The sequence below is a fragment of the Poecilia latipinna genome, unplaced genomic scaffold, assembly GCF_001443285.1.
Source record: "Poecilia latipinna isolate Pla-1442-1.1 unplaced genomic scaffold, P_latipinna-1.0 Scaffold2826, whole genome shotgun sequence".
Classification (NCBI taxonomy): Eukaryota; Metazoa; Chordata; class Actinopteri; order Cyprinodontiformes; family Poeciliidae; genus Poecilia; species Poecilia latipinna.
This window is the reverse complement of record NW_015115442.1, coordinates 19191-28846: the sequence shown is the minus strand read 5'-3', so window position 1 is coordinate 28846 and position 9656 is coordinate 19191. Positions and strand designations below refer to the sequence as shown.

The 9656-nt window shown below is 38.7% G+C and overlaps 1 protein-coding gene across 4 annotated transcripts in view; it reads right to left on the bottom strand.

Moving 5' to 3' along the window:
* LOC106939310 (collagen alpha-1(XXV) chain-like) overlaps positions 1-9368 on the bottom strand; it is a 51471-nt gene extending 42103 nt beyond the window's left edge. For all 4 annotated transcript variants that reach the window (XM_015021675.1, XM_015021674.1, XM_015021673.1 and 1 more), the window contains exons 1-2: positions 9331-9368; positions 6191-6217 (exon numbers count right to left, since the gene is read on the bottom strand). The gene's annotated coding sequence lies outside the window, so the exon portion shown is untranslated. The remainder of the gene's footprint in view (positions 1-6190; positions 6218-9330) is intronic.
* Positions 9369-9656: the final 288 nt, after the last annotated feature.

Here is a 9656-nt window from a genome sequence, read left to right as displayed (position 1 = left end):
TCCTTTTTGTTTCAGATTTGTGTGGGGCTGGGGGGTCTGATCGGGGGAGAGGCGCTTTTATATATATATATATATATATATATATATATATATATATATATATATATATTTTTTTTTTTTTACAGAAAAAAAAACAAAAAAAAAAAAAAACACATGCTAAGTGTCCCACAAGAGTGTGAGGAAATGTTTTGTTGCTCAATTTGAACTGATTTTCTATGTATCCACTTAAGACTCAGCATAACAGGTTCAGCTTTACTGCTATGGTTTGTATGTCGTCAACTAAACAGGATCCAAAGCAATTTTCCTTCCAGCTTGAACAAAACACATATGGGTGCCACACACTCCTGAAGGCTGGGTGGTTCTGTTTGAAATATAAATGAACTTTTTTAAATAAGAAGTACTCAGACTTTTAACACATGGAAAACAAATGGTTACTCGAAGTCAGAGACAAAGAATATGTCAAGATTTTATTATAAAATGTCTAAATTTCTATATACTGGTAAGCCCACGTGTTGTTCCCTGTTGTGCTTCAGAAAATAAGAGATTAAGACGTTTATTGGGAATTCAGTAAAATAGTTCTCTATTGTTTTCCACAAGCTTCACGACAGATGTAATCTAGCCATGAAAAGTGAATAAAACGAGACAGCATTGGCACTTCTCTGTGTTGGAGGGAAGCAATGATTTACAGCTGCATATTAACTTTGATCCGGATCCAGACGCTGTGATGTTTTAGTCCACCAAACATGGTTTTTAAATCTCAGGAAAATAAATGCTCCGTAGTGTGGTAGATCATTTTGAGATAGTGTCCGTAGCTCTGTTTTGATTTTTTTTTTTTTTTTTTTTTTTTAGCCTTTTTATTTCCTCTTTTTTGAGCAAAAACACAAAGTCATGCTAACTAACATCAACCAAAACAGTATTCCTTTAGTTCCCTTCCTTATGGTTTTACCAAACGCAAATCAACAGCAAAGTTAAGGATTTGTTCTTTCCTAACGAAGAGGCATGAAACTATAGATCACCTTCATTTTTGATAAATTAGTTAGTAAGGTTTACAGGTGCTTTTTTTTATTTCTAAAAAAGACTTACAAGTGAGAGTTAAAGCGCTCAACAAACAAAAAAACGCCACTTCTCTTTGGAAATGATCCATTGTTAGATTGACAATGAGGGGAACAGCAGTCAAAGTAAGGAACATTTTTTAAAACAAAAAAAAAACCATACTGCTCAAGTCCATTTACATTACATGAATGTCTGGCTCTATGAAACTTAAAAAAAAAAAAAAAAAAAAATGAGGGATGACCCAAAACATTTGCACTGTATTGTTTTTTTAAAAACACAACGGCCTATTCTGCGGAATAATGATTGATTGAATTTGAACAACAAAAGTCGAAGCGAACTTTCAGCCAAGTTCCAGTTGCACGGCAAAGCGTGCGCCATGCTGGTTCTGCAATGATTGCATATTCTGTTGGTGATCTTTGTGCTGCAGGTTGTGCCTCGCCACAAATACCCACCATAACTAAACACATGAAAGTATTTCTTAAAGGACTGGCAGATAATCATAAACATGTCCTGTGAAGGATCAATCTTCATCTGTAGTCAAGCTCGAGATAAAAATCTGGCTTATCCAAACATGGCTTTTGTGCCATCCCTCTGGTTTTCCAAAGATAATTCAAAAAGCATGGCTCATTAGGAATATGGCTTTCAAGGCAAGCTGTTTTGATTCATGCCTGCGGCATAAATGAGTAGGGGATACAATAGCCTTGCTGTGTGCGACTGGAATCGAAACACAAGTATTTCTCAAGTTATTTACGACCTCAAACATTTTGAAGACAAAGGAGGGGAAAAACAAGCAGTGGATTATGGTCAGGGGGGAACAGACAATACACTTACTCCAGGCATGAGATCCAGTGTGGGGCATATGCAAGACGATACACATTGTGCTTTTCCAATCACTCCGAGCCATATGCACGCGGAAAATTTCGGTGGAAAGATGCGGCCGGGTCAACACGATGTTGACTACCTCGCTGACCGGTGTGTGTTTGAAATGTGGAAAAAAAAAAAAAAAATATATATATATATATATATATGTATGTATATATATATATATATATATATATATATATATATATATATATACACATACAGCTCCGTCTCCATACTGTTTCAATGCTGATGTCCATGTGTAAGAATGATAACATAGTGGCTGACAGAAAATCCTAACCGTTTACAGACTGCTTTTGTTTGCTTTACTCCCAAAACGGATGTTAGTTATTAGGTGGGGAACTCTGTTGCTGCATATGTGCCTGTGGCAAAAGGGAATTGATCTGTAGTAAACAAAAACGAAGATATGAGGCCAGACCAGGCCAGAATCTCCTGAAAGTAGTCATGCTCACCAAAAAAACCCCTAGCAATACCAGGCAGTTGCATTTTCCGAATATTTACTTATGGATTGGCTTTGCAATACTGTGCTTAAATGGTTTAAAGACTCATGGGCGTACTGTTTAAAACATATTTTAATTCCTGGAAATTACAGGGGACAAAATAAATCTTAAATACATCAAGTTATTATTCAGCAATTACATCTAAGATATTCATAACAAACCAAGTAATCCATACAACCAAAAAATAAAAAATAAAAAATAAATTCTGAAATCAGTATTGTATAAAGAAGTGAAATGACAAGGGAGTAAGAATTCAGCAAGCTTAAAGTATAATCTGTATACTGAAACCAGTCTGATGTTTTGCTCAGGTGTGCTTCTGGTTTATTCAATGTCATCTAATCTTCAGTTTTTCCAAAATATTTTCAACTGAATACTAGTCAGATGATTCTAGCTGCTTTATTTTCTTTCTCTGAAACCAGTTAATAGGTTATTATTTTTTATTGTAGAAATATCTGAAATAGTCTTGGCCTCCGTTTCTTATCAAGGACATCTCAGTAAGTTTCTATCTGTACCATATAATGAAACACTCCACTAACTTTTCAGCTGGGATCATCTACCATGCAATTTCTTACTAAAAATGGTGGGTGGAATCAATGATTAAATAGGCTTCAACATGAGTTTTCTTCAGCAGTGGAGTCTTGTGTAGTGTCTGTGCTTAGAGACTGCTACAGCTTACTATTTTATTTGTAAAAAAAAAATGCAGCAGATTATTTCCAATCTTTCTGAATCTCATTTGTCTTTATTACAAAGACTTTCATTCATGGATTTGTTTTAATTTCTTTGTAATTATGGATTTTTTGGGTTGTCACCAAGACACGGTATAAATGACATGTCATTATAAATACATTTCCTGGGATAAAAATGAATATGTTCAATACTTTTCTACAAGGTTAGGATCTTTCTTTTCAAGTATTTCACAAAGCCTGGTGAACTGCTTTTACTATTCCTGGACAAGAAAGTTAAATTCTTTTGAAAGTAAGCTGTTGAAAGATTTGTCCAAAGTAATCCACGAGTTCTCCAACCTTTGCGTGACAGCTGCAGTTACTGCGAACAATCAAAAAGGACCACACACCTAACAGTGCGATGCACACAGCCAGCAGCTCAGGCTAATTACATCCACAAGTGCGCCTTCGGAGGTGGTCGCGTGTTTGTTTGTCAAAACTGGTCAATTCATTATTTGCTGCTTGGTTAACCTCTCGTTTTTGGATACGACCCGTGACCTTTCTGGACAGACAAATGGCCGACCCCGACATGTGGGCAGAAAGCAGAGGAAGTGTGCCGTGGGACAGCTCGCTCTCTCTCTTCGGCTGTAAAAGCGGGAGTCTGTCTTTTGTTGCATTCTGAGGGACGGCTGATGTAGATGCAACCTGGCAGGAGCGTAATCTGTGCTACACGTAGAGGACATTATCTTGACATGCTCCGTTGTTTACATCTTCTTTCATATGGGTGTAATCAACTCCGTGCACAGGCTCAATATGAGCCATGAAATGAGGTTCATTTCCACCCGGACAGATAGAACGAAGGTCAGCCAGCTCTTGTCCAGCTATGCCTTCATTTATTAAGAAAAATCTTTCAAACGCTGTTCCACTACATTTACTCACTAATCTAATATAAAAAAAAGTCAATATGCTGCTTTGAGAAAGTGAATAATATATTTTTGGGGAATGACCTGCTCGGCTTTCCGCCCTGTAATGCCTCGAATGCGACTGTGCATTAATTTGTGCCCATTAAAGGGGCAACACGGCAGTAACAGAAAGACGCTTAAACGGTACCTTAAAAATGCTCTATTTATTCTAGAAGACAAATTGCACTTTGCTAGCTCTACAAGCATGATGCTTTTTCACGTATAATAAATCATGATTAACTGGGAAAATGGGCAATGATACCAGATTAAATAGTGGCGGATGGTTAGGATGTTACCTAACCAGGCGACAACAAAAAGTGAGAACTACAATGAAATAGTTTTGATAATTTATATGCAGTCAAAACGTAAACTACAAGTTTGACTTGAAAAATGTTCTCACAGATACTCTCCATCCAACTTGAATAAGAGCACATTTCCATCTCTAAATGAGCAAAACTTGTAAAAAAAATATATAAAAAAAAATTCCAAAATATATATTTAAATATATATGAAAAACATGCACGTGCTTTTTGTAAATCTTCTACTTTGTGTTTTTTGCATTGCGTAAATATTCATTAAAATGTGTCAAACTGGGACAAATTGGGCTGAAGAGTGGCACCGTTGGTAGCGCTGCTTCCTTGCAGCAAAAAGAGCCCTGTACATAAATAGTTTCTCTCCTGGTACTCCGGCTTCCTCCCACAGTTAAAAAAAATAAAAATAATAATTGTTAGGTTAACTGGTCGATATAAATTGCCTGTAGATGTGTATGTGTGTCCCAATGTTTCCATGTGATGGCCAGGCGACCTGTCAATCAACCAAAACTGCAAAGTTACGCAATATCGATGGCTCGAAATGACTAGCATACCCTTAAATGCTTGTCAAAAATGATCCAAAATAAAAGAGTAAAAATAATATGTTTAATTAAAACTATTTCTACCTGTGCGTCCTTAATCAGTGCAGCTCTAGCAACACTTTCAGCTGCAGGTATTGTAGCGGTGGGAATTCACTCTGGGACAACTAAAGTCCTAAAAGTTGGCTACAACTGGGTGGATGCTTATGAGAAACATTAGATGTGTCACTTGGAGACCACTAATTGAATTTCACAGAAAAGGTCATTTGCATTGACTCTCAAATCATAAAGAAAACCGGGTGAAACTCGCCCGGGAGGAGAGCCGACAAGAGTTCCTCAGGGAACTACTGACGTCTGGGCGGGCGCCAGCTCTGAATTGGGATCAGATCTGCCTGAGAGACGGCTGGAGTTCTCCTGACAAGACGAACTGTGCTGCCGAATTCTCGTTTCGTGTCGTGCCAACCTCTGTGTGCTCTCTGCCCCATTATAAATCAATTACAGGCGTTCAAAGTGACTCCGACTAGCACACAATCCGCCCTTGATGAACAACAGCAGAGACAGAGGAAGTGAAAGTGTGTGCATGCATGAGCACATGTGACCCCTCTTAATGCAGTCTACTTTAAACAAACCTGTGCAGCCTGTTTCTCAGAAGGACGGCTCATTTTTTAGCCATTATTGGGGAGGGGGGCGGGAAGGAGAGCTGCACTGACTGCTAAGCGGAGATGGACTAATTTGTTTCGGAGAGCATCAAGCATGGAAAAGCACTTACATTAGCATCATTTAGATGCTGGACTTTTATAGAAATGTCAGACTTATAGAGCTGGAAATGATTAAAGCGGTGAATATGCCACATCACATCTAGAATTGAGGTTAATCACGAGTCGACTTAGCGAGAAGAAAGGACTGGTATTTGGTTGTTGTTGTTGTTGTCGAGACCGAGCAAAGCTCTTCTGCCGGTGGGAACAAAACTGCAAATTAAATCCAATGACGAAGTCAAAATGAGCATTTTTTTTCAACTGCTGCAGGGGGACTCTAGCGCAAATCATCTCCCAAAAGTTTCTCACAAGTCCGCCTACCCGCTGCCGATGTGGAAATAAGCAGCACTGGGATGCTTGTTGTATTTGGCCACATTGGAAGAACTCTATCCCAGGAATTTCATGCATTTCAAACCTTTTGCCCACAATTCTGCCGGGGGACGAGGAACGGGGGGTGGGGGGGTAAGGACACACACACAGTCACATTCATCTACTAATCACAAAGAAGTCAAAGGAAGCCGCATACCCGTGGTCCCTGGTCACCTTGATCTCCCTACAAAAGAGAAGAAGAAGAAGAAGAAAAGAAAACTTGTTTCAGAATCTGAGGGCAAAATATACAGGAACACATGCACAAACACAGTGATGCAGCAATAAGCCGAGGCTCACACCGAGATCACTCGGGCGTAATGCAGAACATATTGATAACGTGAAATAATACAGGAACCCTCAACTATTCGTTGCGGTTGAAAGTAAAATCACTTATGATAACATGGAATGACATGTATTGGGTATGTGAGAAGGAGAGAAGAAGGAGAGTGGCGGTGTGAGGTTTTGGTGAGGGGGCGGGTGGGAACCGCATTTATGCCAGATTTATTTGCCCCAGAGATCTTCTGGCCGTCTGCCTTTTCTGGGGGTGTACGTCTGTGGACGGAGGCCGACTCTGAAGGTTAAAACATTTGGGTTTCCAGTCAGTCCGCATGCCAAAGACTGTGGCTTTATCACATTAGAGTTAACCCCAAACAAAAGCACGCTGTTGTTTGAAATAAGCAAAGGGAGAGTAAAATGTTGGAAGGTGAATTATGACCTTAACGGGTCTAAAATCAGGACAAATGAGAACATTCGAGCCGCCTCGTTTGATCGACTTTTGATCTGCAGTAGTGGAATAACCCGAGCAACTTATCACGCATGGACGGGAAGCTTCGTCAAAACAAGCGTCGATGAGTAATTTTAAATGATAACAGTTCTTGGAATTTTTGTCATTTTTCAACGAGCCGTTTTGCCAGAACCAGATTAAACGGGAAAACAGTTGCGAACGGCCACGCCGGCGAAGCCTTTGTTCATCCTGGGTGGGAAAGGGAGCGCAAAGTTGTTTTGGATTTCATTAAACTTGCAGACGAGGTGGTTTACACGCAAAGAGCGGACACCGGTTTATTCGACAGGACCCCGCAGCTCACGGCTTGCAAAACAAATGTTCGACAGTCGCGTAAGTCTGGTAGTGAAAATCCGGACGTTGTACTAATGAAAAGAAGGGAAAAGAAATTATTGTTGTCGATTTATGATGCTGGTCAGAGGAAACAACACACAACAGATATCTGTTTCCAAACGACTGCAGATTGGCTGAGATTGACGGCTGCTATTGCTCTCAGTGCGTTTGACTTTATGCGCGCCATTTCCTGTTGTTTCACACAATCGGAAACGGTGTTTACGTTTATCGTCAATAAACGGACACAGAATCGGAGTGACTATTTCAATAAAGCACGGTTCTCGCAAAAGTGTCAATGCCCCCTGGACTTATGCACATTTTATGTGACAAACTTCAATGTATTGTATAAGGATTTGATGTACCAGTATAAAGCAATGCGTAATTGGGAGAAGGAAGGGAACGGAGAAAGTGTTTGTACAAATCGAAATCTGAAAAATGTGACTTTAGTTTCACTACAAGTATTTTGAGGGTATATCTCTTTGTATATCTACAGATGGAAGACCTGACTTTTGGAAAACTTTACCACAACTTTACCCTTTGCCCTGTCTGCTGTGTTTCTTGGTCTCCGCGTTTCTCTTTATTCCTTAGCCTCCCCCCAAAAAAACACACTGAAGTTTGTAGCAACAGGAAATGTGGAAAAGTTCAGAGCATATGAATCGTTTTATAAGAAACTATAGCTACAAAATGCTCACTAAATTACTTTTAAAAGCTTTAATTCTAAGTTTCAACACTGCTACGTTTTGATACCGATGCCTTCGAGAGTGTTTTCACTTTACATTCAAACACAAACCCAGTGGATATGATGAATAAATTCAGGGATTTGATCAATGTTGATGTTACTCCACAGGCATGCTCTTTGTCCGCAGAACTTCAGAGTTGTGAAGAAGCTGTGTGGTTATTTTGCACGCTTCATTGTTGTTTTATGGAGCATTGCACAGTGAGGCATTTTAGGGTTTCAGCCTGCATGGGACTGTGGCTTTTAACACTCTGCGCTGTGGATGTGTGAGCCTGAGAAAGGAATGTTAGAATTGAAACCTAAGGTCAGGTTGACTTAAATTCACATGAAGTGGGAGCAGATACCAAATTACACTCTCTGTGGCCAAATGAACTGCAGCCTCTAAATACTGGAGGTCCTTACACATGTTTGCTACGGCTACTTCAGGTCAGGTCACTTTCCACATTGAAAAGAAATCAAGCTTTTAAATCAAGTTTATGCCGCTTAAACAGAAAAAGTATCATGAAAAACTATGTCTATTTAATAAAACTTTGTTTTGGAGAGATAACACATACAGCTTTGTTGGTTTGATTGGCAATGAAAAGATCTTAAAAAAATATAATAGCCCATGCTTTGACTGCTGCGTTCAGACTCTTGAGTCTAAGGAAAAACAAAAAGATTAAGCGTGAATGTACATGAACTTGCATCTACAAGGAGCTTGTAGATATTTTTTTTATTAAACGGTTCTGTTATATGGCCATTAAGAAACTCTTTAATCCGCCTTAAATCTAAGGTGGTCCTCATGTCGCAGCAGTAGGGACCCATTTCTCAGGGGGTTTTTTTGGGTGGAATAAAATGTTTTATAAACCTCAAAAGAATTCATTCAAAAAATACCCAGCTTGAATGTTCTAGGTCAAAACATTTTGATTTTTTNATTTNTTTTTTACCAGATTTTCTGAAATACTGTTCAGACTGATTGAAAAGCAGCAAAATGGTTCAGGTCTGATAGGAAGCAGATGCCAACTTTTGCACTACTTGTTGCTAACGGTTAGCCGCTGGAGGCATTTTCAAGGTTTACAGATCATTATTTTTTTTTTTAGTCCGTCAATGATTTACTTCTGTCAGATGAGCAACTTAAAAATAGTAACGTCAGCATTGCTAATCTAACTGAGTTTTATAAGCGAACCTCACACAGTCTTCATTAAGAAACCACTTAAAAACGAGAGGATAACAACTTAACGACTTTCTTTAATACTTCAAAATAAGAGTCTCAGACAAAATCAGGGTATCGATCTTAAAGCACCAACACTGATAGTTTCTATTTAGAGGCAGTCACAGGTTTTCAGCAACAGGACAGGCATTGACAAATCACTCTGTTATGAGTAAATAAATGGATTCTTAAAATCATCAAACTGCATCCTATGTAAAATAAATAGTAAACATGACAGAAGCATGTGTTATCACTCACCTTTTCTCCCTGTGGACCTGGAGGACCCTAAAAGGAGACAGAAAAGAACAGTTTAAGTTATTTTTTTTTACCAAATTAGAAAGCAAACAGCGCTCACTACAAGTTTCATTTTCATTATTCCAAAAAGATCCTAAAGTAGAAGCCTTGAAATGTAGCAAAATGTGAGAAATTTAATCTTATGCCAAAGTTATGATATGAAACTTTTCAAATTGTCATGTTGCATCCACACAAGCCAACGAATTTCATTAATCCAAAAGTGATGACTGGTCTTTTCAAAGCGTTTTATAGACAGAAAAGAACTAAAAAGAAAAGTGGGCATTTACATT